Source organism: Ips typographus, linkage group LG13 (assembly GCF_016097725.1).
Source record: "Ips typographus isolate SLU linkage group LG13, UJ_Ityp_2.0, whole genome shotgun sequence".
Lineage (NCBI taxonomy): Eukaryota > Metazoa > Arthropoda > Insecta > Coleoptera > Curculionidae > Ips > Ips typographus.
The window spans coordinates 5,457,240-5,484,663 of NC_138434.1; the positions used below are offsets into that span (position 1 = coordinate 5,457,240).

Consider the following 27,424-nt stretch of genomic DNA (forward strand, 5'->3'; position numbering starts at 1 on the left):
CTAGAAATATGAATGGCACAGTTAAATTAAATAACTGCGAATTAGTATATTTTGGTATGACAAGCAATTTAAGAAAGCAACTTACTACACTTCCAGAAAAAGATTTTACAGAATGTCATAAACTTTCTTTACACATTAATGTAGATGGAATACCAATTTATAAAAGTAGTGCATTGCAAAACTTTCAAAAACCATATTAATGTTATTGCAATTTTTTGTGGTACTGGAAAGCCTAATCCTTTAGAGACATTTTTGAAGCCGTTTATAAACGAGATTAAGATACTAACAAATGAATGATTAATCGTTAGAAATAAATCTTTTAAAGTACATTTAGAAGCATTTTGTTGCGACGCACCGGCCAGAGCATACCTTAAACAAATTATAGGACATAATGGTATACAAGGTTGTGAACGCTGTGAAATTACCAGCGTATATTGCAAATCTAACAAGAAACGATATTATCCCATTAACTTTAATGCTTCTATGCGGTCCGATAACATTTTTTTAGTGATTGAAAACATTCCTAATACTCATATTAAAGCTCAATCTCCATTGACTGAACTTGATATAGGATTGGTAACAAATTTTGTGCTAGATCCCATGCATATGATTTATTTAGGAGTTATGAAAAGATTGATAAATTATTGGCTAGAAGGTGAACGTCGATTTAAATTATCAAAGTCGACTGTCGCTGACATAAATGTCAAAATATCTTCTATACAAAAAATATATTCCATGCGAATTTGGAAGAAAAATTAGAACATTTAAAGATATTAAAAGTTGGAAGGCTGTGGAGTTTCGTTTCTTTCTACTTTATTGCGGAATTGTTGTTCTGCAAAGTAATGTTAGTTCCACGATTTACAAACATTTTTTATTGTTACATGTTGCAATTTATATATTATGTAACAAGAATTTGTTCAAAACGTACTTGCATATATCAAGAAAATGTATTAAAATATTTGTTACTAAAAGCGAAACGGTTTACGATAAATTCTTTGTTGTATATAATATACATTCTTTACTTCACATATGTGATGATGTTCAACAATATGGTTCATTAGAAGATTACAGTTGCTTTCGTTTTGAAAATCGAGCATTCCGAGTCCGATTCCGATTAAACCGAGGACCCACATTCAGATTAAATGCAGCGTTTTAGACGCTGTCAGAAAATCGCTTTTCCAGTCCGCATCCAGCAAATGTTCTTCCAACGTTCGCAACGCCGATTCTTCCGCCCATCATTATCGATAACCGAAAATTATGAGCGTGGCCTTAATGTTTAAGTAATTTGGATTTTTGTTTTATTTCGTGTTAGTAATTTTTCGACAAAAAAAAATAAATGACTTAACTTATTCAGATGTTTTTTTTTACCCATTTGTCAAGAAGAAAGTTTTTCCATCAGTACATACAAAAGAATGTAAAAGTTTCTTGACAATTGGTGGATGCGCGAAAAAAAAGACTTTTAAAAAAAAAAAAAAACACATAAGATTGCAAATATTTCTAATTGGAAAATTTGTGACGTCACTACAATCTAGTTTAATTTAAAACTAATAAACCACCAAGGGAGATCTGGTGTTGGCGTCAAAGTTCCTTCACCATAAAATATCATATTTTGTGACACTCGTTGCTTTGACCCTAAATTACTCCCTTATTTGACAAGTTACGTCAAAATGTCATAGAAAACAAGAAATAGAGCAGATTTCAGGCTTCACTTAGGCAAAATAAAGAGAAGTAATAAAGGAAAAAATTTACCACTGGCTCAAGTTCACCACAGAATAGTTGAATTTTGAAAAATTATTAACAATACTCCCCAATATAAATCACGAAGTTTTTACATTCCTTGTGGAATTACAAATAAAAGTAAAACTGAGTCTTTTTTTTTTAGCAAATTAATTATTGGCTCAAAATTTACTATTACCAACAGAATACCAGATAACGTTGTATTGGTAAAAGAAAAAAATTTTGTTAAAAACGTCTCATTAACTCATAGCTAACTAAGGTAAAATTAGTTTTTATTGAATTATTTTGTTATTTATGAAGCAAATCATAACTTATTATACATCAATAAAATCAGAATAAAACCTACTATTTGATGGGCTAAAAATCGAATATGGCGCCCATAAGAAAAAAGAAAGTTGATGATGACTGCCAAAAAACGAAACGTCGTGTGGCAAATTTGAATCCATCATCGAATAGCTGGAGAAAAGATGGTTTTAGTTTTGGGATATTGTCACGAATGAAAAATCCATTAATGCAAAAGATGGACTTATTGACTTAAAAACATAAGAATATTCGAGGATTACGAAATATTAAGCGCACGAGGCAAGGTCGCACCATGATGCATCGAGTGTGTCATGCACCAAGTGCATTGTATCGGTGATGAGTCACCACCACCTGCTTTGCAGGAATATGAAAAACAGGCGACGAACAATAACAAACTACGTCAGCCGATCAATCGGGTATAAAACACGCCGATTGCAGCAATATAGGAGGAGTGTGAACCAATCGACAGTAGTGCGACCAGCTGAACCAAGAAGTCGAAATGTCGACTCTCCTCGAGAAAAGATCAAGTTAAGTAGTCCATTCTCCAAAATTGTTCCAACACGAAAGTGACCAAGCCAGCCGCCAGAAAATGCTAAGTCTTTAGCTTATGAATCCATGTAAGTACAATTGTTCAATTGTTAACTTTTAGTGTGCTTATGACCGTATTGTACAGATCCATTTATGTATATTATATATAATAGATTTAAGTGTTTAATAGAAAACTCAGTGTTTGATTCCATCCTTACAACTGAGATCCCGGCGCGACGTTTAACGTCGTGAGTCAGTTTAATTGATGAACCCAGAAGGGCTCATAAATTAAACGTGACATTTGGTGGAGGCGCCGGTCTGTTTTGAGATGGATGAAAAACAATAGTTGAGTTTTTTATTTTTATTTTATCTTTTGGGGTATGATACAGATTGAGGAAAATAATGTGTGGGCTATAAAAGAAAATGTTAGGTATTATTATCGTTGGGCTAGGGATAGTAACGTTAATGTATTTAGTGATATTTTGGGGGTTACCTTTGCTATTGAAGCGCTCATTTGATAAAGTTTGGTTTAATATGGGTGGTACATCTTCAAAAGAAGAAGAAATTATCATCTCTCAAGCAGGAAACAGTGGAGGATTATCAAATAATTCGGGAAAAGATAATTCATGGTCAGCTAAGGATGAAAAATGATGAAAAACACTGTTAAAAAAAAAAAAAAAAAGTGAATTTTTAAACCAGAAAAAATATTTTTGATTTTTCTCATCGTGAGTGAAAATTACCTCTTTAAAACAAAAATATATATATTTTTTTCTTTTTGCATAATTAATTTTGTTCTACATTGTCATTTTGAATATTTGTTTTCTAAATTGTTAAAAGCATGTCAGTATTACTGAAACGATCGTGTTTGATCGATTAGTTTGATCGTGTCTTATGTTAAAAAAGTCAAGAAATTAATGGCTAATATAACTTTGCGTACAGCACTGGCCGAACAAAAAGCCCCGGCCATCCCTAAATTTACGTGTCCACCTACGTTTAATCCATCAAGTGATTGCCCCATTACATTTTTAAATAAATATGAAAAGTCCGCAAGAATAAACAACTGGACTTATCATTTAAAGATTTCATATTTTAATAATTATTTGGACAAACCAGCACAAGTTTGGTATCAAAAATATGTAAATGATTCAAAAAATGTTTTGAATACTTGGGCAATAATTCGAACAGATTTTCTAAAAGAATTCGCAGGTGATCAGCCATTTCGTAAACTGAAATTTAGATTAAACACGCGTAAACATCGGGACAATGAAGACATTAAAACTTATTATTATGACTAACGTATTTTGGCAAATGAAATTAACCCGGACATGTCTTTCGAAACTTTTAGAGATTATTTTGAAAACGGTTTAAATCCGTCGTGTTTTGAAATGTATTATTTGCTAAGCTCTAATAATAAAAATTTGAGTGATTTAAACCAACTGGTCTTGAAAATAAGTGATATTAAAGAGCGTGTATTATTTAATCAAATGAATCGGCAAAGTAAATTTTACATTTCGGATGGAATAAATTTTCGGTCTCGTAATGATCGGTCGAAAAACAAATTTGACAAATACGGTGCTAATCGTACTTGGCCAAATAAGTATTGTAAAAATTGTGAATTTCAGTCCAACAATTATTGTGGAAATAATAAATACAAAGGGACCAAGTTAAACAAACATGATTTCTACTATCAAAATGTGTCACGAGAAAAGCAAAATTATTCTAGGTTTGATCAAAATCCAGGTATAAGAAATAATAATACCAGAAATAATTGTTCATCAAAATGTAAACATTTTAATCGAGGTAGCAACAAGCTTTACAATTTTGGACAAAATAAGAATTTTTCTACACATCAGAATCCTAGTAAATGTGAAAACTCAATGTTAAGTGTGGATGAAGTTGCTATAAACTCGACAAACAGTAAAGATAGCAATTTATTGTCAATCAAAGCTTCAATAAATAACGAAGACAATTTGTTTGATGTAATTTTAGACACAGGTTGTGAACCAAATTTAATTGATTTAAATCTTATAACTAACATGTCTTTATCATCAGAGATCCAAATCCAATTAACTTCAGTAGGAGGTTATACTGTTAACCCAATAGGTACTTCAAAAGTAACTGTAAAAATTTACAACATAAAGTTGAAGGTTGAAGCATTAGTAGTGAAAAACCTTTCTAAACCTTTAATTCTGGGACATAATTTTATATCAAATTTTAACGCAATGATTGATAACAATAAAAATATTTTTAGTTTTTCAACAAACAACAACGATAAAGTAACAGTTAATCTCAATCGACCTGATTTAGATGTTACATCTAAAAACCAAGTTCAGAAAGAGTATCTAATGGGTGTAGAAATTTCTGACGTCGAAAAAACAGTAAAACCTGTAATAAAATTGAAAGTTGCTCGAAAGTATATTGTAAAACCAAATAAGCAAATAACGTTACGATTGAAAACCGCGAATAATGAGCCTGATTTAACAAAATGCATTTTTATTAAAAGAGACAGTTATTTATGTCCAAGAAGTCTGTGTGTAGGCACACCATGTTTGCAAAATGGGCACAATTTATACATTAAAATTGTCAATAAGGGATTTAGAACAGTTCCTATTTTAAAGCATTCTGTTATAGGTAAATTCGACGTTAATGAATCAATCAATACAAATACGACAAAGGATTCAATGTTATGCATTTCAGAAAAACGCAAATCAAAAACTGCTAATAAGTTTCAGTCCGATTTTCCTGTTCAATCGAAAATGTTACATCCTAATTTACAGACAAGTAACATAAATGAAATCGATAATATTGATTATCGAAGAAAAGTTGCGATGTTTAAATCAACTCGTAAAACTTCACACCAAAATAGAGACACAGCCGATCAAGTCGAATTAAAAAATGTAATATTCCCTGTATCCCAATTTTGTGGATTACAATATTCAAAGCAAAATGTGTGCTTTTAGCATTTCTATTTAGTAGAAGTTTGTATAAAAGTTAAGCTGAAAAATCAAATATTTTGAGGAAAAAAAAAAGAATTTTATATACTGCAGCATGCTATTAAATTAATTTTTACATGACTTCTAAATCGAAAGTTAAAAAATAAAATCCACACTGTAAAACAGCGGATTGTGTTATTTCGATGTCGAGGTCAAGCATTCCCGATAACGACAAAAAATGTGCCGGAATGAAACTTCTAATTGTCGACAAATAATTTTTTTACTTATGTGTAGCAAAATGCTAAAAGCATAGTGCAGAGTTAAAGAGGATTTCGATATGTTTCCATCGTTTGAAAACGAACAGTACATAAAAAATCGAAGGTTATTATTTGGTCGCTTGCAAAAATCGCGACATTAGTGAAAAATAAAGTAAAGCAGACTAATTAGTTCTATTTGACGCCGCGTGCCGGTGTGACCGACTTGCTTTATTGCACTCGTCTCGTCGCATCGCCGCGAAGGTGTCGATAAGAAAACTGCTGATTGATGAATTTTAATGTTTTTTTTTTTCTAAATGCACATGATAATTTACCTACATGGAATAACAAGTCGAAATATTGTTGGTGTAACCTTATAATTGCGGTGGCAACATTGTAACGTCGCTTTAGACTGTCAAGCGTCAGTCTATTTTGACTTTTGTAAGAGGTAAGAGTGAATGCGGGAGTTAGCCGACAATGTGGCTTTTTTAATCCCAAATTAAATTAATAAATAAGACAATAAATATAATATACAGTTCACCACAGTTTCGGTGTTTAAATAAATTCCCTCGGGCAGCAGTAAGCCCGACATTTTGGTCCTTCGAAGACGGATTAGGAAAACAAGTGTTTTTCTACCAGTTCATAACCTGAAAATAAAGGGTTATTTTTCAGATTTGTAGGGGATATTAGCCCTGAAAGCAAATAAGCGTCTGCTGTGGAGAAGCTATAACCCGCACCGAACTACGAGTTTACGGGTCCATCGGCAAAACACCCAAATTTATAATAAACCAGCTGCGGAAACGGAGCAGTATTTCGTCCCTGCAAAAGGAAACGAGGGTTTCACAGGTTTGGACGTGGAGTTAACGGCTTCTAAGTGGTTTGGGAGCTAAGCAACAAGGGTTTGTTGCACAAGTACTACAACATAGAATAAAAAGGCTTGTGTCGGGGGTAAGTTCTTCGATTTTGTATCTAACTTCAGTCCATGCTTGGTAAATACAGTTGGCAATTTAATTTTATTTTCCTTAGTGTGTTTATGTCTAGAAGTTAAGTCATTAATGAGTAATAAGTAAGTGAAATTAGTAAAATGACCTCCAAAAAGGATATTATTAGGAGGCTAAAAAGTGACCGCACACAGTTGGTTGCACAATTGAATAGGTTTAATCAATTCATTACCAATTGTGATGATTCGGCTAATAAGATCACTGTAAATGAACGTTTTGTGCGTTGTGAATCATTGTGGGACAATTTTGATAAAATACAATTAGAGCTAGAATTTTTAGATGAAGCTCATGAACCTGAAAATAGTGAACAGAGAAACAATTTTGAAGAAATGTATTTCGAAACAATATGTCTTTTTAAGGAAAAATTACAAAGCCGTAGTTTGTCTGATTCAAACATAGTTTCTAGTGAGTTAAGTCAGAGAAACGTCAATTCTAATGTAGTAAAATTACCACCATTGGATTTACCTTCTTTTGAAGGATGCTATGATCAGTGGACCAACTTTTTTGACAGCTTTATGGCTTTAATACACTCTAATACCAGTTTAACAAATGTGCAGAAATTTTACTATTTACAATCATGCCTTAAGGGTGAGGCAGCACATGCAATTTCATCTATACAAGTTACAGATTTAAATTATGAAAATGCTTTCAAATTATTACGAGAGCGTTATGAGAATAAGCGACTTATTATTCAAAGTCACCTGCGTCTCTTATTTGAATTAGCACAAATAAATAAAAGTAATCACATTGAGCTACGTTGTTTTTTAGATACCATACAAAAAAATGTTAGAGCTTTAAAAAGTTTAGGAGAACCAGTCGAACATTGGGATACATTACTAGTGTATATGTTCACTTTAAAATTAGATCTGAATACTAGAAAAGATTGGGAATCTTATAACATTAAAAATAACAGTCATAAGTACACAGATTTTATAGCTTTTTTAAATGAGAAGTGTCAAATTCTTGAAAGTGTTGAGAGTAATAGTAAAAACTTGAGTAACCTTCACTTGAATAAAGGCATCTCCAGTAATACACAACGTCCTGGACCACCTAATAAGAGGTTTTCATCTAATTCTTATTTTGGTAGGAATCAATGTTCATTTTGTCAAAATCATGGTCACTGGATTAGTGAATGTACCAAGTTTTTGCAGTTACCTGTTAAAGATAGAATTAATGAAATCAAAAGGCTACATCTTTGCTTGAATTGCTTTTTATCAAATCATATAAGTATTAAGTGTACTAGTAAGCGTTGTTCTAAATGTGATAAGCCACATAATGTTTTACTTCATTTAAATTTTAAAAATACTGAAAACAATGTTTCAAATAATAGTTGTAAAGTAAATTTCTCAGAAAATTCTGATTCTCAAAATGAAGATACTGCAGTTGTTTCATCTGCAAACCAGTCAATTATAGCTCACAGTTTTGATCACCATAATAATGAAATTTTGTTATCTACAGCTAAGGTACTAGTTTTTGATAAGTATGGTAAGATGCATGAAGCACGGGCTTTACTAGACTGTGGTTCACAGTCAAATTTTGTTAGAAAAGAATTAGTACAAAGCTTAGGTTTAAAGGTGGATCATATTAATATGTCCATAGTGGGAATAAGCGGTTCAGTTTCAAATTCAACACTATCTGTGACAATTAAATTCAAATCAAAGCATAATGAAGTATCTGAAAAATTGAAATTTATAATTTTAGATCAAATTACTAACCACTTACCTACATTTCCAATTAATAAAAGTGAATTAAAATTACCATGTAATATACATATGGCTGATGACTCTTTTGACACTCCAGGGCCTATTGACTTGTTAATAGGAGCTGAAATATTCTATGACTTACTGTTAGCAGGTCAAATACGAATAGCTGAAGGAATGCCAATCCTTCAAAAAACTAAACTAGGTTGGATTGTTTCGGGCAGTATTCGTACAAATAATCGTCCATCAACCTTAAATAACTCCTCAAATAATAATTTTAATCAAACAATTTGTAATCTTACCTCTAATAGCAATATTCAACGTCAGATTGAAAAATTTTGGATAATGGAAGAAGTACCTTCAATTAAAATATGGAAACGAGAGGAGATCGAATGTGAAGAATTTTTTAAAAGCTCATTACAAAAGGCAGAAAATGGTCAGTATATAGTTGCATTACCAGTTCGTGACGGAATCAAAGAGTTAGGAGATTCAAAACAAATTGCTCTAAAAAGATTTGGAAAGTTGGAGCGAAAATTATCAACTGATTCTAAATTGAGGACTGAATATATTAAGTTTATGACTGAGTATGAAGATTTAGGACATATGTCACCTATACCAGAGTGTGAAATAAAGAGTTCAAATCCACAGTTTTATTTACCACATCATCCAGTATTTAAAGAGTCGAGCAGTACAACTAAAGTAAGGGTAGTCTTTGATGCTAGCGCTAAAACTAATAATGGTATCAGTCTAAATGACAAGTTGAAATGTGGGCCAGTATTACAAGACGATTTGCTTTCTATTTTAATCAGGTTTCGACAACATTACTGTGTGATTGGAGCTGACGTAGAAAAAATGTATAGGAGAGTTTTAGTAAGTGAACAACAGAGGGATCTTCAGAGGATCATTTGGCGTAAATCTCCTGATGAAGAATTAACTCATTACAGATTAAATACAGTAACGTATGGCATGACGTCAGCATCGTACTTGGCTATACGCTGTTTAATCGAAGCTGCCTGTGAGGAATCTCAGACTTTTCCTGAAGCATGTCGTGTAATAAAAAGAGATTTTTACGTCGATGACTTATTGTCCGGCGCACCTTCTATTAGTGAAGCTATACAACTAAAAAATGAAATCGCACATATATTGCAAAAAAGGGGTTTTCTTTTGAGACAATGGGTTTCAAATAAGGCTGAAGTTTTGAAAGACCAACCATACAGTGCTAAAATAAAGCATTATGTTGTTGAAGAGGCTGTCTCTAAGGCTTTAGGAGTAGTCTGGAATAGTAGGGAAGATAGTCTGGAGTATACTGTCAATTTGGAAAAACATCACAAGGTGACAAAAAGAATCATTTTGTCACTAACTTCTAAATTATTTGACCCGTTAGGATTGATTGGTCCTGTAATCATACATGCCAAAATAATAATGCAGCGATTATGGAGCGAACATTTATCATGGGATGATCCTGTTTCTTCAGATTTAAATAAGTTGTGGTGCAATTTTTGTGAGAAGCTTCCTATTTTAAACCAATATAGCATTGTTAGACATGTATTTTGTGATAATCCAGTAGTGATAGAATTGCATGGTTTTTGTGACTCTTCTGAGTTAGCATATGGTGCTTGCATTTATGCTAGAACAATTGATACTGATGGCTCTATTGTCTCTAATTTAGTTTGTGCTAAGTCTCGGGTAGCACCAATAAAGTCTTTGACATTGCCCCGATTGGAATTATGCGGTGCTGTATTGTTAAGTAGGCTCATGAAGAAAACAACGGAGAGTTTAACTATGCCAATCAACAAATTCTACTATTGGACTGATTCTAAAATAGTTTTATCTTGGATAATAGAAGAACCTGCTACGTGGAATGTGTTCGTTTCTCACAGAGTTTCTGAAATTCAGCAATCAACAAATATTATAGAATGGCGACATGTGAGGAGTGAGGAAAATCCATCTGATTTGATATCCCGAGGATGCACTCCTGACAAATTAATTTGTTCAGACTTGTGGTGGCATGGACCTTCATGGTTAACAGTAAATTCTCATGATTGGTCACCCAATACTTTTACTGAAGCTGATTTTAACAATTTACCAGAAAAACGAGCAAATAGAAAAATATTCACGACTTTTACAAATAATAATATAGATATTTTTAACAAATTTTCTACATTTTCTAAATTGCAAAGGGTGATGTGTTATATTTTAAGATTTTTCAAAAATATCACCACAAATAAGAATAATAAGAGTTTAGAGTGTTTAACAGTGATTGAATTAAATGACGCTTTAATTTATTTAGTAAAACTAGCTCAAGGTTGTGTGTTTAATGAAGAAATACATGATTTAACTTTAAAGCGAAATATCTCCTCAAAAAGTAAATTATTACCTTTGAGTCCGTTTTTAGATTCCAATGGAGTTCTAAGGGTTGGGGGTCGCTTAAAGAAGTCTAATATTTCTTATGATCAAAAGCATCCTATAATTTTAGACAAGAACCACATTTTGAGTAAGTTACTGATTGTTCATTATCACAGACAGAATTTACATATGGGTCCTCAAGGATTATTGTGCTGTATACGAGACAAATTTTGGATATTGGGTGGAATTAATACTATTAAACGGGAACTTCGGTCTTGCATAATTTGTTTCAGAATGAAACCCAAACCTTTGGAAGTTTTAATGGGTGACTTGCCTGAGGCTCGTCTTACACCTAAAAGACCATTTTTCAACTGTGGCCTAGATTACGCTGGTCCTTTCAATATTAAATCATCTAAAATTCGGAACAGTAAGATTTTAAAATCGTATCTGTGCCTTTTTGTTTGCTTTGCAACAAAGGCAGTTCATTTAGAGATAGTTTCAGACTTGACCACAGAAGCTTTTTTAAATGCCTTAAAGAGATTTATTGCTCGTAGAGGCAAGTGTCAAAATATATTTTCGGATTGTGCTTCCAACTTTGTGGGTGCAAATCGGGAAATTAAGGATTTGTATAAGTTAATTAGTGATAAGGAAACTAATGTTAAACTTAAAGATTATTTGTGTCATGAAGGTATAAATTGGAATTTTATTCCTGCTCGGTCCCCTCATTTTGGTGGACTGTGGGAATCCCATATTAAAATAGCGAAAGAGTATATGAAAAAGGTGGTAGGGAATTCGTCACTCACGTTTGAGGAATTGTCAACTGTGTTTACCCAAATTGAAGCGTGCATGAACTCCCGACCCTTAAGCCCTCTTTCTAATGACCCTAAGGATCTAATGCCTTTGACTCCGGGTCATTTCCTAATTGGCGAACCATTACTGTCCTTGGTAGAACCAAACGTAAGGGACGTTAAGTGCTCTCACCTAAAGAGATATCAACATCTTTCTCAACTAGTGCAAACCTTTTGGAATAGATGGAGTCATGAGTATTTGAATACTTTAAATCGTCGATCTAAGTGGCAAGTAAACAATGATAATTTTGTCAAAATCGGTGATTTAGTGATTTTGCGAGAAGACAACTTACCTCCATTAAAGTGGAACTTGGGGAGGGTAATAGAAGTGTTTCCTGGTTCTGATGGGCTAGTGAGAGTGGTGTCAGTACAAACTGCTAAGGGTATATTTAAGAGAGCGGTTGCAAAGATTTCGGTCTTGCCAATAGAATGATGTTCATTCTATCATTTTAGCTTAAGTTTAGTTTTAAGTACCTTTGTTTATTTTTAGGTGTTGAAATATGTATATCTTTCAAGGGGGGCGGTATATGGTGTAACCTTATAATTGCGGTGGCAACATTGTAACGTCGCTTTAGACTGTCAAGCGTCAGTCTATTTTGACTTTTGTAAGAGGTAAGAGTGAATGCGGGAGTTAGCCGACAATGTGGCTTTTTTAATCCCAAATTAAATTAATAAATAAGACAATAAATATAATATACAGTTCACCACAGTTTCGGTGTTTAAATAAATTCCCTCGGGCAGCAGTAAGCCCGACAATTGTATTGGCTAAGAATAATTAAATTTGATTTTACTATAGAAAAAATGACAACTGATTTAAAAAGTGACTCAAGTTTTTTTTTTACGAATGGTAAATGATACATTTGTAATAAAGTATTTCTGAAGTGATATTTAACACATTCAACACACATACTACTCGAATGAGACGATAGGATCCACACATCATAATAATGTGATTTTATTTTTACTTTATTTCTGCTGAATTTCAACCTGTTAAATTTTAACCTGCTATTTAATTGAGGTGAAAAACGCTAGGTGAGCGTAATACCTTATTATGTCAGTGGCACATAGAGGTTGTTTCTTTAACCGACCCATTGTAATGAGTTTTATGAGTACTAAAGTTTCAACTTACATGCAGTTGAACTATTTTTGGTGCATCTGTACGAAGATGTCCAGCTCAAGATTCATAATTAAATAAAATAATTATTGAATTGCCAATGAAAAAATATTGGTATCTTTTATAAAGGAGTAATTTAAATACTCAAGAATTCAACAGGAAAAACAGTATAATTCAATGTTGGTAGGAGTATTAGCTCTCGAAGTAGTTGTTTCTGATTTTTCCCTTCTCAGTTGAGAAGTTTCTGATACAGAAAGGTCTGTACATGTTGAGGAATATTTGTTTTAGTGCCACACAGCGATACTGTTTGCTGTTATCGATGTTAGGGCGGTGCATGAATTTTTCTTAAGGAACAAGCCAAAAATATTCGTTGAATGCGAAATTAGTATCAGGCTGAACTGATTGTGTGTATGCTAAACCTTATACATACGTTTATTAACTTTTGAAAATTGGGTCTTTGAAGCAAATTGATACTAGACTTCTTTGAACACGGATATAAAAAGGTCCATACGAAGTAGCTAAACTTGTCAACATTTTCAGGCAACGGAGATTCCTATTCTTGACAGCAACCGGTTATACGTTATCCTGGAAATTTGCGTATTAGTTGCTTTAATCGTTTACCTTAATTCCGTTTATAGGATCGTCTCATTACGAGGTACAATAAGTTGTACAAATTTCTAGCAGACTGACTACGACTACTTTTTGAAACAAATATTGAACTGCTGAACAATTCAGAGTTACAAGTTACAAGCCCGATAAAGTCAAGATGCTCATAATTAAGTTATAAAAATGATTTACTTTTACTTGCTTAAATGAATTATCCTACAGTAGGATATATTTCGTTTTTCTGCACATGAAAAAATGCGATATATAGGTATGTAACCTAACCAATTGATTAGATAATTCTTTTCTTATGCCGCAGACAGATGGTAATCACTTTGTTATTTAAGTCATCGTGGTACGATCGTTTAGAAAAACTGCGTATGGATAAATATCATTGTAATTTCATTTTGACATGCAAATTTTTAGCATATGAGAATAATTAAGAAAAATGGCCATTGTTATTATAAAAGTTAAGAAGTGTACACTTGAGTTTTATATTGTAATTTTTCATTGTATGAGTAAATGGATTAATTGAAGACTTTATTAAATAAAACTGGAGTAAATACTTACTGAACATTGACAAACCAGTTACCACACGAAGTAAAGAGTTACAAAAATACATCAGCTCCTGGACTAAAACAAAAGCGTACATCGCTTATTTCTACTTCGTCCGGCTGATAATCCGAATGATGACAAACTTTAGTCTTGATTAAGTTTAGTAAGGCAAAGTGAAACTAAGGCAAACAATGCAAATTTATGGTAATGCAATAATCAGAGTTTTGTTTTTAACACGCCAGAAAGTATTTCAGTTAATCATTTAATACCTACTTGCATTTACATACTAATGGCATTTTAGTTTTACAAAAATGAATGAAGGAAAAGCATTTGATTGAAGATATTACATCCAATTTTTGATAAAACAAACTTCTCCAAAAAGATTTGAAGTTAATTAGAAACGGTTGATGTTTCTGTATTTTTTTTTTGAAACAGGCAAATACGTTCTACTTTCCATAACATGAAAAGTAGAGCGTCTCATACTTACGGAGTTCAAACTTTTTAGTTTCAGGACCCGATTCCTGATTATTTTTAGATGTCAATTAACTTTATAAAGTAATACGTAACACTGCATGCAGGGTATTACTTGGATATAAGTATATGAAGCCTTAATGAACACATATTAACCTTTGTTCCTATTTTTATTTCATGTAAACGCACACATGAGAGAGTCAACAAGCCAGATCGAAATAATACCACACGTTGATCCTGCTCCGTTGAAGACATTTAATTTCTTCCACGACTGTTGACGTTGGTATACAACATAGTCCACACGCAATACCAACACGTCATTGGACTTTTACCCACGTCACATCCATCAATTTGATGCAAGTAATAAGGTACACACGTAACATTATATTGGCATTCAGTTATGCGCAGTGAACATCTTCGTGGTAAGAGTGAACTATTCTCGGCTTAACAATAATGTTCTCTGTGTTGCGCTATTAAACTATGTTAGATTTAAGAAATTATTTAAATGGAAGCGATGTAAGGCAAATGGAGTAAAGTATTTTACGCACATTCAATAATTGGTATTTGCAAAGCCTAGATACTTCTTTCTTTATAAATCTACTCCATTATCCTTTTCTGGGTTTATTAGTGTTAGTAAGTTATTTGTGTTAATCATAAGCAATACTATGCTTTAATCATAATGTACTTAGTAGTACCGTAACTTATCGATTGTTCTAATGGTTTTTATGTACGTCAATCTGAAATTTTGGTTTAATTGTATAATACTGTTACAAGTTATTTTTTTTTTCAAGATGGTTGTTTTTAAGGAGAGTATATAGTGTCCTTTGTTTTAAAAGTGGGGACCAGTTTTTCTGTGGCGGAGGCATATGTCACGAATGAAAAATCCATTAATTCAAAAGATGGACTTATTGACTTAAAAACATAAGAATGGGTATTTCAAATATTTTGAGTGTTTTATTCTTTTTGCTCATACAGTTTTTTTTTGGTGTATAAATTATTATCCGTCATTTCATTTATTTTAGAGCCTGCGTCCTAAAGAGAAGTAGTTGAACCTTTTGGATTGAACAGAGCACATTCTCCATTTAATTGTAGGTTGTAGTTAAATAAGCTAGTATTGTAAACTTTGCTTATCTGATTAGATAATGAGTAAAGTGATTTCGAAGCGTCATCTTCGACGAAAAACAGCTTTGTCTGTAAGAAAAACATATCATGAAATGTCTCTCACGCTATATGAAAATTTAAACAATAGCACTAATAGTTTATATGAAAACGAAATATTTAATATAGATAAAAAAGTAAACTGTACTAATGACAATTTATATATTTCATCGCCAAAGAACTACCAGTTTTTTGAAAATGCTGAATAAAAGTCCAGCAAAAACTTGAGTTTAAATGCTGATTATGCGACAATACCACCGTACCCATCACCATTTTCACAAATAAATAACGGTTCTTTTAGTCATACCTTGGACTTTACAAACAGAAATTAAAATTATGGGCTATTAGTAATGGTGTGACACATCGATGCTTAAATGAACTTATTGCCTTAATTAAGCCAAAATATCCATTTTTAAAAAATGATGCCAAGACCCTTCTTGAAACTCCTAGAAATATGAATGGCACAGTTAAATTAAATAACTGCGAATTAGTATATTTTGGTATGACAAGCAATTTAAGAAAGCAACTTACTACACTTCCAGAAAAAGATTTTACAGAATGTCATAAACTTTCTTTACACATTAATGTAGATGGAATACCAATTTATAAAAGTAGTGCATTGCAAAACTTTCAAAAACCATATTAATGTTATTGCAATTTTTTGTGGTACTGGAAAGCCTAATCCTTTAGAGACATTTTTGAAGCCGTTTATAAACGAGATTAAGATACTAACAAATGAATGATTAATCGTTAGAAATAAATCTTTTAAAGTACATTTAGAAGCATTTTGTTGCGACGCACCGGCCAGAGCATACCTTAAACAAATTATAGGACATAATGGTATACAAGGTTGTGAACGCTGTGAAATTACCAGCGTATATTGCAAATCTAACAAGAAACGATATTATCCCATTAACTTTAATGCTTCTATGCGGTCCGATAACATTTTTTTAGTGATTGAAAACATTCCTAATACTCATATTAAAGCTCAATCTCCATTGACTGAACTTGATATAGGATTGGTAACAAATTTTGTGCTAGATCCCATGCATATGATTTATTTAGGAGTTATGAAAAGATTGATAAATTATTGGCTAGAAGGTGAACGTCGATTTAAATTATCAAAGTCGACTGTCGCTGACATAAATGTCAAAATATCTTCTATAAAAAAATATATTCCATGCGAATTTGGAAGAAAAATTAGAACATTTAAAGATATTAAAAGTTGGAAGGCTGTGGAGTTTCGTTTCTTTCTACTTTATTGCGGAATTGTTGTTCTGCAAAGTAATGTTAGTTCCACGATTTACAAACATTTTTTATTGTTACATGTTGCAATTTATATATTATGTAACAAGAATTTGTTCAAAACGTACTTGCATATATCAAGAAAATGTATTAAAATATTTGTTACTAAAAGCGAAACGGTTTACGATAAATTCTTTGTTGTATATAATATACATTCTTTACTTCACATATGTGATGATGTTCAACAATATGGTTCATTAGAAGATTACAGTTGCTTTCGTTTTGAAAATCGAGCATTCCGAGTCCGATTCCGATTAAACCGAGGACCCACATTCAGATTAAATGCAGCGTTTTAGACGCTGTCAGAAAATCGCTTTTCCAGTCCGCATCCAGCAAATGTTCTTCCAACGTTCGCAACGCCGATTCTTCCGCCCATCATTATCGATAACCGAAAATTATGAGCGTGGCCTTAATGTTTAAGTAATTTGGATTTTTGTTTTATTTCGTGTTAGTAATTTTTCGACAAAAAAAAAATAAATGACTTAACTTATTCAGATGTTTTTTTTTACCCATTTGTCAAGAAGAAAGTTTTTCCATCAGTACATACAAAAGAATGTAAAAGTTTCTTGACAATTGGTGGATGCGCGAAAAAAAAGACTTTTAAAAAAAAAAAAAAAACACATAAGATTGCAAATATTTCTAATTGGAAAATTTGTGACGTCACTACAATCTAGTTTAATTTAAAACTAATAAACCACCAAGGGAGATCTGGTGTTGGCGTCAAAGTTCCTTCACCATAAAATATCATATTTTGTGACACTCGTTGCTTTGACCCTAAATTACTCCCTTATTTGACAAGTTACGTCAAAATGTCATAGAAAACAAGAAATAGAGCAGATTTCAGGCTTCACTTAGGCAAAATAAAGAGAAGTAATAAAGGAAAAAATTTACCACTGGCTCAAGTTCACCACAGAATAGTTGAATTTTGAAAAATTATTAACAATACTCCCCAATATAAATCACGAAGTTTTTACATTCCTTGTGGAATTACAAATAAAAGTAACACTGAGTCTTTTTTTTGTAGCAAATTAATTATTGGCTCAAAATTTACTATTACCAACAGAATACCAGATAACGTTGTATTGGTAAAAGAAAAAAATTTTGTTAAAAACGTCTCATTAACTCATAGCTAACTAAGGTAAAATTAGTTTTTATTGAATTATTTTGTTATTTATGAAGCAAATCATAACTTATTATACATCACTAAAATCAGAATAAAACCTACTATTTGATGGGCTAAAAATCGAATATGGCGCCCATAAGAAAAAAGAAAGTTGATGATGACTGCCAAAAAACGAAACGTCGTGTGGCAAATTTGAATCCATCATCGAATAGCTGGAGAAAAGATGGTTTTAGTTTTGGGATATTGTCACGAATGAAAAATCCATTAATTCAAAAGATGGACTTATTGACTTAAAAACATAAGAATATTCGAGGATTACGAAATATTAAGCGCACGAGGCAAGGTCACACCAAGATGCACCGAGTGCATTGTATCGGTGATGAGTCACCACCACCTGCTTTGCAGGAATATGAAAAACAGGCGACGAACAATAACAAACTACGTCAGCCGATCAATCGAGTATAAAACACGCCGATTGCAGCAATATAGGAGGAGTGTGAACCAATCGACAGTAGTGCGACCAGCTGAACCAAGAAGTCGAAATGTCGACTCTCCTCGAGAAAAGATCAAGTTAAGTAGTCCATTCTCCAAAATTGTTCCAACACGAAAGTGACCAAGCCAGCCGCCAGAAAATGCTAAGTCTTTAGCTTATGAATCCATGTAAGTACAATTGTTCAATTGTTAACTTTTAGTGTGCTTATGACCGTATTGTACAGATCCATTTATGTATATTATATATAATAGATTTAAGTGTTTAATAGAAAACTCAGTGTTTGATTCCATCCTTAAAACTGAGATCCCGGCGCGACGTTTAACGTCGTGAGTCAGTTTGTGACGTGACATTTGGTGGAGGCGCCGGTCTGTTTTGAAATGGATGAAAAACAATAGTTGAGTTTTTTATTTTTATTTTATCTTTTGGGGTATGATACAGATTGAGGAAAATAATGTGTGGGCTATAAAAGAAAATTTTAGGTATTATTATCGTTGGGCTAGGGATAGTAACGTTAATGTATTTAGTGATATTTTGGTGGTTACCTTTGCTATTGAAGCGCTCATTTGATAAAGTGTGGTTTAATATGGGTGGTAAATCTTCAAAAGAGGAAGAAATTATCATCTCTCAAGCAGGAAACAGTGGAGGATTATCAAATAATTCGGGAAAAGATAATTCATGGTCAGCTAAGGATGAAAAATGATAAAAAACACTGTTAAAAAAAAAAAAAAAGTGAATTTTTAAACCAGAAAAAATATTTTTGATTTTTCTCATCGTGAGTGAAAATTACCTCTTTAAAACAAAAATATATATATTTTTTTCTTTTTGCATAATTAATTTTGTTCTACATTGTCATTTTGAATATTTGTTTTCTAAATTGTTAAAAGCATGTCAGTATTACTGAAACGATCGTGTTTGATCGATTACTTTGATCGTGTCTTATGTTAAAAAAGTCAAGAAATTAATGGCTAATATAACTTTGCGTACAGCACTGGCCGAACAAAAAGCCCCGGCCATCCCTAAATTTACGTGTCCACCTACGTTTAATCCATCAAGTGATTGCCCCATTACATTTTTAAATAAATATGAAAAGTCCGCAAGATTAAACAACTGGACTTATCATTTAAAGATTTCATATTTTAATAATTATTTGGACAAACCAGCACAAGTTTGGTATCAAAAATATGTAAATGATTCAAAAAATGTTTTGAATACTTGGGCAATAATATAATGGCACCCAATTCGTTGCAGAAGTAATGCAGTACGTCGCATACACCCTAGGATTCGTACAAAATCTTGTGCCGCTGTATCATCCGGAAGCCAATCCGGTCGAGAGACGAAATCGTGATCTCAAAACGCAACTGGCGATATTAACGCAGCAGAATCATCGTAAGTGGAATGAACATTTACCATCTATCCGATTCGCGATAAACAGTGCCCGGAACGACGCAACTGGATTTAGTGCTGCACAGTTGTGCTTCGGTCGGGAATTGCGCACACCGGGCGAAGTGTACCGAGACTTTCGTGGGTTTATCGAGAACGAAAACTTTAACCATCAAATCGGTTCATATCTTCGAGTGATTGCAAACAATCTGTCGCGTGCTCGTGAAAATTGCGAACGTCGCCAAGATGCCTCTAAAGCACTCCAGGACCGACATCGTCGTGAAGGCGAGAACTATCAGCCAGGCGAAAAAGTTTTAATAGATGTTCATGCCTTAAGTAAGGCGTCCCTGGGTTTCAGCGCCAAATTTGCGCCTCGTCGGGACGGACCTTACGTTATCCTGAAGAAGATATCACCAACCACCTATCAGATAGCTGAAGTAGGTAAAACTGATACGCCTTTGGGAACCTATCACGTATCGGCAATACGAAGATTTGTCGGGAATGACGATCCAGATCCACAGCCCGTAGTCCCTATCCGCAAAAGGGGACGACCTAGGAAGAACACCATTTAAGTTGTTGGATTCTTCCCGGGACGTTGCAGAATCCAAAGGGGGAGGATGTAGCGACCAGGTATGCAGCCCACCGTACAAGCCGGTGTAAGGCGGGTTGCAGGGACTTTAAAGTGACAGACTGACGTTTGACAGTGCCTTTTCGGAAGAATTGACAGAACTGACGGGTGACAAGGGAGGATTAAGAAGGTTGTTGTGGACGAATGTTGTTGTAGTTAGTTTTTAATACTTTAAAATTAGAAATAAAGGATTTAAAACGTAAACCGGCTACAATGTTATTTTCTTTGCAATGATTTACACAAAATGTATAGCTGCTGCTGCTGGTGCACCTCATGATTTATGTTCCCGCAAACTTCCAAGTGCACTTTTTTCATTATTTTTTAGTGCAAAAAGTTCCTCTTTTTGGCACTGTATGTACTATATTTGTTGTGCTTTTGTCATCAAACAAGTTGATTTAATAAAAAAAATGTTGTATGCAACCCATGCAAAAAATCCTGTTTTGCTCTTATGTGTTCTTGGCATGTTTTTGGTAAACTTTCACATTGCATGTAAAAAAGATGTACTTTTAGTAGTTAGAGTTATGGATGGCAAAATCTTTTGCAAAACATTTTTTCCACTACTAACATGATAAACATACTATTATTGACCCATTAGTAACTTGAGAAATTAGTTTTCTCTACCTTAATGGTCATTGTTGACTAGGTCAATAATAGAGTCTAATCTCTAGTTCTAGTCTGGCACAAACACAACAAAAAATAAAATTTTATTGACCATCAAAAATATGGTTAATAGTGGAAAAAACGCTATGTTATCCAGGGTTTAGATAGCTTTTATTGACCTTCACTCCTCGGGATTTAAACATGACATATGGTCAATAAAAGCTTCTGTCTAAACCTTGGTTAATAATATACTATTATTTTTAATTTATAATAAATTTATATTGTCGCAGATTCCAACATTTACATACCTATCGTACTATACACCGAATAATCGCGTATGTCAGCAAGTCTAGTAGGAATCTGGGTCAATCGACGAGTATTTATTCAGCAAGGCTGGCCATCTAAAATCACTGGTCTCCGGGTCGGTCGGCGAGCAACAGTCTCTAACTTGAAGTGGTGGGACGGCTCGCTACCCTCTTAGGATCCCAGGCTGATAAGAGAAGGGTTCTCTCGCAACTTGAAGTGACCGTTAGAACCCTTAATTAACCCCGTCAGTTGTTCACTTGGTCTTTTGGTCACATCGTACAAGAACACCTTTGCGTGCCCCTTTACGGTGTAGCTGAAGGACTAAAACCCCCACTCGTCTCTCCTGAACTCACATGCGCTCTACGACAGTTACGGCCGTGTTGGCCCTTTTATTCTGGGGGTAAGAATAACCCCTCTTAAGTGTATAGTTTACATTGTTTTATAATAAACGAGGCTTGCCTGTGACCTAGGTTGTTTCTCTACCATCCCTCACTACGCACCCCTAAACGTGACAATATTTATTGACAAACAAACTTTCCCAAGACCATCTTGAACTTTTTTTTGGAAGTATTAGAGCGAAGGGGGGATTTAATAATAATCCCACTGCCAGACAGTTTCAGGCTGCGTATAAACGTTTGTTAGTTCATACGCAAATCACTGGACCGGAAACAGGTTAACGTCGGAATCAGGGACAATCTTACCATTTTATCATGTGGCAGTGGTCAAAAACTGACCCAAAATGAAAATGGCCACAATTTGTTACAAGATCCATCCAGCATAGTTTTTGAAAAAAATCTCATCAATTCTATTGATAAAAATCAACTGTCGGCTGGAGCATGGAATTTAACTTTATACACAGGTGATGTAGTTGCATATATTGCCGGCTTTGTAGTAAAAATATTGCGCAACTGTGTAACTTGCTCAAAATGTCTGACATTTCTTGAAATTGAAACAGTTAATTCCATGCTTCAACAAAGGAAACAGTACGGTAAGTTAGTAAGGGCCTCTGAGCAAGTAATTGAAATTTGCAGAGTGGCAGAAAAATATTTCAGGTTTTATTGCAAAACAGAAGGTATTTTTAAAAAGACAAATAATCTAATTGTCGTATTAATTAAAAATGCATTTGAGTTATTGCCTTCAACAATTTTGGACAAATTTAACGATCATTTGTTTGACGATGATCCGGTAGAAAGCCATGCATTTTGGCTTATCAAATTAGTGCTAAGGAAATATTTTACCATAAGAATCCATCACGAAACTGCTAAAAAAATGGATGTTATTAAAAAATATCGAGTTAGAAGTATCTTGACGAAGACCATTTTATTTAAACACCAGTAGCTTCAACTGATCATATCCCAACACTTATACTCTTAGCTTATTCCCTAGGTTAAACCCATTTAAACTACTATTGTACAACCAGGCCTAAGCAGCTCGTTAGATTGTAAGGTTCAATAATAAGTTAATTTTGTCTTTAGTTTATATTTATATTATATTGCTCATTTTTAATACAACTTTTATAGTTGTATTACAATATGTGGATAGTTCTTGAAATGTAAAGGATTTTCAAGTGAACTGTTAATACAATGTGTGACTGAACTAGTGGACAATGACAAACTTCTTTCACATTATGATTCCGAATGTCACCAGTCATTGTCAACCTGATCTATCACATCCTATCAATACTTTACTCAGAAACTTGTTCGCTGTTTTCAAGAATTATAGCCCAGGTGGCATGGGTACTCAAGTCTATAAAATAATTTATTTAAATCTTATTTTATAAATTAATAAACATAGAAAAACTTCGAAAACCTAGTATTAAGAGCCCTATAATTATAAGTTGGTATTATTTTAAATGTATATAGTTTATAAGCACTAGATTTGGCAATAGATAACAGAGAGTAAAATAATTTAAAAGTGCGTTTTACATGTTTCATTTTTTTTGGAGTAGGTACCTATCCTGTGTAAAAGAAAGTATTTAGCCGTTTTCAGTTAACCCAGTATAAAAAGTCCAAAATAACATAGTATAGAATGCAGAATCAAAATTTTGAATAGGAAAACTATAATATTTAAATTTTTAATTGATATGGTTAATTATATAAATTAATCAATTTAAACCAATTATTATTATTATAGTATAAGAAAATAAAAAAAACAAAAAAAATATTCCGATTAAAGCTTACATTTATATCACAGAAACATTGCAATATTATCTTTTTTACCGCTTTAATAATTATTTGCATTGCTACCATAACGATAGGCTTTCCATGAGCAGAAGCTATTACTGAGAGTATACTTATGGAAGAAATTAAATTTAGGCAAATAATTTATAATCTTAAAAACGGTACGCCACTGGTAGACTAAAACGCGTTCCGCGTAAACATTGCCCCCACCTGAACAACAAACACATGTACTGTCTCTGGCGGCCATATTTTTACGTCTCTCACGCCGCGCGCCCACTTCTTTCTAAGTAGATGTTGTCCGTAAACAATAAGACGATTTATGAATGACTCGCGGGGTCTATACTTGTATTATGTCTATGAATATCATAACACGTAGCTCCTGGACGGCTGACCATATCACTATATCTTATTGAGTCTTATTATTGTCTATTTATAGGTATCTTGTTTGCACGAAGGACAGAAGGTTGGGGTGCAGGGCTTCTGGAAAAGTGTCAAATGGTGAGGTGACGGTTATGAATGCACACCAAAATCATCCGAGGGAGGCAAGGTACAAAGAAGCTGAAGCATTCAGGGCACAGCTAAGGAAAGCTTCTGTCACCCAGCGAGGCACTCTCAAATTTATTTACGACCGTGTAGCCACAAGGTAAGATAATATCTTATTCAATATCTATAAAGAAAATAGCAAAGCCTGTCTACACCTGTGTTTCACGTTTTAATATGCAAGCTTAAATCGCGTATTCTACGTCTAAAAATAACTATAGTTTGCTATATAAACCAAATTTCAAAAATGCTTTATTAAAGAAATACACGGTGTTCTTTAAAGTTTTGTTTTTTTAAGTTTTACTTCTTCAAACTTTTTTCTGTATTGCGTCAGTAATCTTTTTTTTATAAATTTAAAATCCTTATTGAATGCTGTATTTTTGGAATATAGTTTAGGTACATAGCAAACTAAAGTTATTTTTTAGACATAGTATTTAAGTTTGCCTACTACTCCTTTTTTGGGCTTCACTATTTGTAATTGAAAATACTTAAGTAGCCATTTGAGGTAATTTAAAAAGTTGAATCCAAAAATTATTACCAAAATATTCCTAACCTCAAAATAAAAGGGCTACAGCTAATAATTTCTTTTTTCTAATGGATCACTGGGTATATTGAAACATTTTCGGAATGTTCTCAAAATTCTGCTAATATTTTCTAGAAAAAAATTTGGTTTTTAAATTGTTTTTCGAAATATTGGCTATTAGAAAATTTTTATTTTGTCTTTTGACAAACTTTGTTTACCTATATACAGTGCCATCATTTCAAAACTTCCTACCCTCACTACTTTTTTCAGCAAACAAAATTAGTTGTGACCAAAAAATATGTCAACTTAGATATCGAGGGGGAAGTTTAAAACTATAGTGGGCTTTGTATTTTAGATTTCCCCCCCTTGCCCTTAGGTGCCCTCACTTAAAATTTTTAAATGGCATTCCTAGCTTGTAGCACATTATTTTAAAGGTCTTAAAAACCCGACACAATTTTTACTAGAACACAAAATCAACAAATTTTTGTTAGTTTTTTTAATTTTGATTTTCAAATTTGTTAAACAGTCATGAATCGGGATTATGAAGACCTTTAAAATAATGTGCTACAAGCTATAGAAGTGCCATTTAAAAATTTCAACTGGGGGCACCTGGGGGCAAGGGGACAAATCCTAAAAATACAATGCTATTAGAGAAAACAATGAAAATTAGTTTATGTGGCAACACTGTATGTTAAATGTCAACAAGTAGTAGTCTAAAAACAAGTAATAAAAGATTATGTAGCCGGTCCTTTCACTCTTTGTATTTTGCACTTTTACCATATATAATTAAACAGTTAAAGTTCCCAAAATGTTTTATTAAGTCTACAAGAGCTACTCTGCAAAAGGTTATGGGCCCAGGTAGCCAAGTGAAGGTTTGAAAGTCGAAAAAGTGAAAAAGAAAACGGGGCACACGAGTTGTTCTTTTTGAGGTTACGATAGTACACCAGGGATGAGCTCCAGTATCGATATCTAGAACAATAACTTCTGTCGATAACTGCTTGTGTACCGAATAAAAAATAAGTCCCGATTATTTTTAATTTTTCGGTTTTTTTTGTCGGGAACACGTCGTAAAAATTGTGTGGCGATTGTAAGGACTAACGCGGTGTAACGACTTGTTAAGTTTTTCAATCAGCCATGGATCAAAAAGAAGGATTTATCGTAAAGTTGAATGGGGGATTGGGACAATTGGAATGTTTGGAAGTTCCTGATGATAATAGTGCTAAAGTCCAAGGGATTATATGGAATTGTGTCAGGAGAACAAGGAAGGCCACACACTAACACAGATGAATGGGATAAAAAAGATGCAAAAGCCCAGGAGGTTTTAGTAACAAGGCTGGACGAAAATCCGGTAAATCACATTCTATCATGTACTACTTCTTCAGAAATGTGGAGCAAACTAATAGCAATTTATGAACATAAGTCGGAAGTATCAGTACACTTGCTTCAACAAAAGTTTTTTAATTTAAAGTACAATGTCTCAAGTATTGCTGATTTTATTTCACAATTAGAAGATTTAAAAACCCAACTCAAGCATCTTGGTGAAGAGCTTAGTGATAAAATGATTGTCACTAAAATTCTAATGTCTCTTCCTGATAACATGAAGTATTTCGTTTCGGCATGGGAATCAACTCCTGCTGAACAACAAACCCTCAACCATCTAACATCACGGTTACTAGTGGAAGAAGTCAGGAATAAGAAAGGTCAGCAAAATGATTTTGAAGTGAAAGTAGATGCAAGAGTAGATATTAAATGCTTTGCATGCAACAAGCCTGGACATTTAAAAAAAGACTGTTTTTATGCTCGTCCGGGAAATTCAAGGACTCATAATGCACATGGCAGATTTAATAGTAGATCTGCACAATTAAAATGTGGCTACTGTCATAAAAATGATCATACTGCTCAAAATTGTTGGAATAAACATGGACGACCATCACATAGAGGTGACGAAAGTGGCAATGCCTTCGTAAGTTTGCTGGAATTGGAAAACCAACCACAGGCGTTTACTTTAATCGCTGAATCCAAGCTAAATGGTTGTGATTGGTGTTTAGACAGTGGTGCGTCAGATCACATGACTCATGATGTTAACAATTTTGCATTTTTAGACTATTCAGCTAACAGGACAGTTAAAATTGGTGATGGTTCACTCATTAACGTTATGGGTGTTGGACTGATAGTCTTAGAGGCTTGGAATGGCAGTTGTTGGATGAGAACAGAATTGACAGACGTCTTGTATGTACCACAGCTGAAGATAAACCTATTCTCAGTAAGTAAAGCTTTAGATAAGGGTATGTTGATGAAATCTTCAAAAGAAAAGTGTAAAATTGTTGATAGTAAAAATTGTACTAGAGCCATAGCCATGCGGAGCGGTAAACTGTTTAAAATGTTATTTAGATCTAAAAAGGATGTTCAAACTGTTAATTCTAATGTTGCTTATGTAGTTGAAAGCGTCAATAGTTGGCACTGTAAAATGGCCCATGTGAATTTTCAGCATGTCCAGCAGGTTTTAAAGCAAAATAACATAAAGTTCAAGGATGATGCCACTACATGTAATGATTGTTTAATCCAAATATTGACGTGACATTAAGAATAAAGGAAGTGCATGATTTCTATGAAGCTCCAGTTGACAAGCGTGTCCAAAATATTACTGGAGTTGTTAATCAACGCGATAAGGATTGGTGGTTATGGAATCGTGCTGTACGACACCATGAATCAATAGTGTTTTGTAATTTCCATTATGTTCTTGAGATAAGATCTATAAATTTAATTATGAATATTGTCACGTTTAATTTATGAGC

At 33.4% G+C, this 27,424-nt stretch overlaps 1 long non-coding RNA gene across 1 annotated transcript in view; it reads right to left on the bottom strand.

The window, feature by feature from the left end:
• LOC145737211 (uncharacterized) overlaps positions 1 to 27,424 on the bottom strand; it is a 72,248-nt gene that overhangs the window by 37,288 nt on the left and 7,536 nt on the right. The gene's annotated exons all lie outside the window — the stretch shown is intronic.